Here is a 5,363-nt window from a genome sequence, read left to right as displayed (position 1 = left end):
TGAGCAATCCCGATAAAGAAAATTTCAGAAAAAGTTATCACAAGCAATCTGTTTCTAAAGTGAAACTGCAACATTTTTATTTACTGAATGTTAGTGTCATTATTTGACGGATCTTAATATCAGTGATTACCTCGAGCATGCTTTGCAATCCTTACTTTTCCAGGTTGAATCGTAACATTTGAAATATCTATTTTATATATTTGAAAGATAACTATCAAGAACATTAATCTATCCAAATATGGCTGTCGTTTCAGTATATCAGAATTTCATAAAAATTACTGTGAAATCGTTTCGATAAAAGAAAAGAATAGTGAAATATAGCTTTTCAATTCTTCGATGAGGAGGTCATTCCTATTTTCTTCCCAAATAATTTTCAACTTAAGATTTTGATGTATTATATATATGATCAACAGCTTATTTTACAAAACATATGCATGTAACACCCAAAAATAAGGTAAACTACAATTTATTGTGACAGCGTGACGTCTCTCATAGTATTAACCATACAATAATTTAATATTACCAATACGTTTTTAAAATATGTTCATCTTGTCTTATCACTACAAACTGCTCAAAGTCTGAAAAGTCCATTTTTTGTGCTTGACCAGTAAAATCGAGCACAGATTTTACTCGACTTGTCTCGACAGTACTTCACTGTACTTAACTGTACTCGACTTTGGTCTCAACTTAACTTAAAACTTCATGAACCTGGTGTAGGCTGAAATGGTTTCAACCAGTCTCGACCTGTCTTTACTAATCTCGCCTAAGTATCGACAAGTCTCGAATAATCTTGACCTTCACAATTAGTCTTGACTGATCTTAATCAGCCCGTCCAACTAAATTAGATAAAGATATTACAAAAATCCAGTTTATTTGGTAGTGTGCTTCGTTGCTGTGAAATTAAAGAATTTATTTAAAACAAATGCAGATAGTCATCTTTAATTATTTCTATAACTTTTTTCAAATCAACTTGGATTTTCATAAAACTCTATAGCTATCTCAAATATACTTTGAGATTACAGAATGCCAGGACGTCTAGTAGTTTGATAAGTTGCTGTCAACTTTGAGGTAAAAAAAAAGCTAGAATTTTAAGTCGGCCTGAATTTAGATAGTCAACTTTAAATTCGTTATTCCTTTTTCAAATTAACTTGGATTTTCATAAAACAATACAGCTATACATTTTAGTTATATATTGATCTTATTGAACCCCAGTTGTAATGACGTTTGGTGTATTACTGTCAAATTTAGGAATTAAATAAATCTAGGTAAAAAAGCTAGAATCTGCGGTTCGAACTAAATTCAGATAGAACACTTTAATTAGTTTTATAACTTTTTCAAATCAACTTGGATTTTCATACAACTATACCACTATCTAAGTTATATATTGACATTACTAAATCCAAGGTCGTTCAGTAGTTAGGTGTACTGCTGTCAAACTTTAGGATTAAATTTATCTAGGTCAAAAAGACTAGAAATTGCAGTTAGGACTAAATTCAAATAGTACACTTTAATCTTATTTTGAGACTTGCAGGTGAGAGCTGATTTATCCTTTAAAGCAGGCCTTTCGTATGTGGGCTTATGCAAAGGCAGATACAAACGATGTCTGACTTGGAAAAAAACCCTGAATAACCAGACTTTTAACAGACACTCCGGTGATACGGAATACACTATACGTTACAATGTTAATTGCAAGACTTCAAATGATGTGTGTCCTCAACAATGTAAATGAGGTAAACAGTATGTTGGCGAGTCAGGGCCGCCTTTTCACTAACGAAGGAACGGCCAACGTAGCGACTATGAGTTAGCATATTTACCTGACGATATCTGGATATTGGTATTTATTAAAAATCTTAACCGTAATTTGTGATACAACTAGAATTCCAAAATTTATAAAATATAAACAATATGTCGAAATGTTTAGACTTTAAATAAATACCTATTTGGGTAAGTTAATGCAAGCAAACGAGTTGTAAAGTGTCTTATACTGTTACAGGTTAATAATGTTTAACAACCATATTATATCAATGTGTAAACACGTTAATTATAAAGTCAAGTAGTTCGAGCATTTTTCTGAGTATGTCTCATTGTGTATGTTTCCTATCTATTTTGCATGCCGTAATGTCTTTGTCTTCCTCCATAATTTGTCACGTTTGCAATTTCTCCGGTTCTTGATGCTGTGTATATATATCTCGTAAAAGTTTATAAAAAATTCAAACCAACATTCTTTACTGTGGGTTAGCATTCATTAGTCGTCACTATCCTATAGATCAACAAGTTGTGGTTATATTTATAAGTCAATGTGTTGATTGTCTACCTTGAATAGGGTTATAATTTAATCTTTTACATTTTTTTTAATTTAAAATCGTTACAAAATCTGTAAATGTACTAGAAATTAGTACAAAACTTTTTTACAAGCTTATCAACATGCAAAGAAAAACACCACTTACTAATACCAAGACTAAGATACTGAAACTAAATGAAAAGACTGCAGAAGATGGACCCAGCATAATGAACATCTGGCAAGAACATTTCCAACAACTAGCTACACCAACAATAGAGGAAAATTTTGACACTGAAAAACTAGAGCTAATAGAAATACAAAACAATATAATAGAATCCATAGAAAGGGAAAAAGGTCAAGGCATAGATCTTGTTAATGTAAAGGAAGTAAATAAAGCTATAGAAAAACTTAAAGCAGGAAAAGCACCTGATGAAGATGGAATTTCGGCAGAACACTACAAACATGGGATGGAAGAGTTAACTCCCTTTATAGTACATCTGATAAATTTAATCTTAACATATTCGGATGTACCAATCTTCCTAAAGACAGGGATTCTAACACCAATCTTAAAGAAAGAAAAAGACAAAACATTACCATCTAGCTATAGTGGAATAACTGTCACTAAAACCTTTGCAAAAGTATTACAAAGTATATTGAAGGATAGAGTTGGCTCTGTATTTAACAACATACAAAACTCCCTGCAAAGAGGCTTTACAGAAGGAGTATCATCACTATGTGCAGCATTCCTCACATCAGAAGCAATCGAAGAAAGTAAGAAATTAAAGATACTGTTGATCTTAATAACTATTGATTCAGAAAAGGCATTTGACAAGCTAAACCATGAAATACTATTCAACAAACTGTACCATTATGGAATAAAAGGAAAACTCTAGATATTACTGAGAAACTTGTATAAAAGAATGAGCATTAAGGTTAAATGGGAAGGGCAATGTACAGATGATGTAATGGTGCTACAAGGAATTAAACAAAACTATCTACAACGCTATATAAATGCTACAACAACGTCATACTGGATAGCATATTAAAAAGTGGACTTGGAGCATGTATTGGTGATATACAAGTCCCTGCACCAACATGTGCCGATGACATTGCTGTCCTGGCAAATAGTATTGCAGATGCACAAGGAATATTAGACATAGTACAACACCATACAAGCAGATAGAGATCTAGTCAAAATCAATCCAACTAAATCTGAAGCTGTTCTATACAATGCAAAAGGCTCAAACATATCAACATTGCAATTTGAAGACAATGACATCAATATAACCAATGAAACCAAACATCTAGGTATCAAAAGAAACGAGCAAAACCGTGCAAATATCTCAGAAAGAATAAGAACCGGTAGGGCAACAATATACAGCCTTCTTTGAGCTGGGTTACATGTCAGAAGGGGATTCTCACCCATGGTCGCATACAAGCTATGGACAACATATGCAGTACCAAGAAGCATATACGGACTTGAGGTGATGAACTTACTTGCAAAAGAAAAGGATATGCTAGAACTGGCAGAGAGAAAAATCCTCCGATAATTTCAAGGGCTTCCAAATAATACAGCAAATATGGCTGTCTATACCCTGGTAGGAGCAGAACCTATTGCCATCACATTAGACAAAAATGTACTTACCTTCTTCATGAATATTGTTCGAAATTCAGGAACCATAGAATGTGAAATTGTGCACAGTATTTTCAGACCAAAGAGGAAAAGACTTTATCAACAGAGTAGAAAAAACTTTATCAAAATACAATTTGAAATCTAGTAGCTACTACATAGAAAATCCACTGAATAAAATCGAATGGAAAAGACTAGTAGGAATAAAGATCAAGGAATACTGGAAAAATTAATGTCATAATGAAAAAATGGAGAAAAAAAAAACATCACTTAAATACATAGAGATACAGAACAATCCATTAAATGAAGCTCACAATATATGGAAAAGTGTAAAAAACAATAGTAAAGATGTAAAGGCAGGAGAAATAAAAGCAAGAATAAGTACTCAAACGTACATATTCCAAGCCAAAAAGAGCTAAGTTCGATCCGAAAGTTAACCCGATGTGTACAATCTGTGAACAAGGAAATGAAGATCTAGAACATTTTATTCCTCACTGCAAAGAATTAGAGCAAATAAGATCTAAATACTGCTCAAAAATTGAACAGACAATGGATGAAATTGATACCTCAACATACAAGAAGATCATACAACAAGGGAATTTCCTGCAGCTCATAATGGACTGTACTAGCAAGGACATAAACTGTTACTCAACTGTATATGAAAACATTGAAACTCTGGCTAGAAATATGTATTATGAGATGCACTTGCTGCGCACAAAAAGGATAAAAAAAAACTTGATCACAAGTACAGTATAAGTAAACTTTTTAAAATAAAATAGTTCATTACTAATAGTATATCATCTTACTATTTTATGACTTACATTTATAAGTATTTAAAAATAAATCTCCTCTTTTTAAAATTGTAAGATATCAGTTATAATTTAAAGAATAATGACAAGATCTCCATAAAGCAAATTAAACTGTGAAGAAAATTTATGTATATAATTATAGCTTAATTTTTTTCCAAACCCCAACCATTTTACATAAGTCTTATAAAATATAATGTTCATTATAGTTCCCGATGTATGTATAGCACTCTTAACTAATAATTATAAGTAATTTTAATTTGAGACCATTTTAATTCTTATTTGTAAATATATGCAGTTGTTTCTTAACATTTTCTTACAACCCAGCACATATGAATTATTATATATCTTTTAAAACTTTATGATGACAATCCTATGAATTAATTATGATATTTATTATTTAGTGATTATCATAAACAAAATTCAGTCATCTGTATATAATTAATTGTTTCCTTATGTTTTAAGGTGTACATAGTTGCTAAAACTATACCCTTTGGGTAGTGCTCCACAATTAATGGAGGAATATACAAGAAACTGAACTGAACTGAACTTATTAGTATTTTTCATTGGTTTATTAAAGACATTTATGTATATCTATAATTTCAGTTCTTTGTTTTGAAAAGTTGAAAATTAATATATACCAACA

Source organism: Mytilus galloprovincialis, chromosome 13, assembly GCF_965363235.1.
Source record: "Mytilus galloprovincialis chromosome 13, xbMytGall1.hap1.1, whole genome shotgun sequence".
NCBI lineage: Eukaryota > Metazoa > Mollusca > Bivalvia > Mytilida > Mytilidae > Mytilus > Mytilus galloprovincialis.
Note: the sequence above shows the minus strand (reverse complement) of the source record.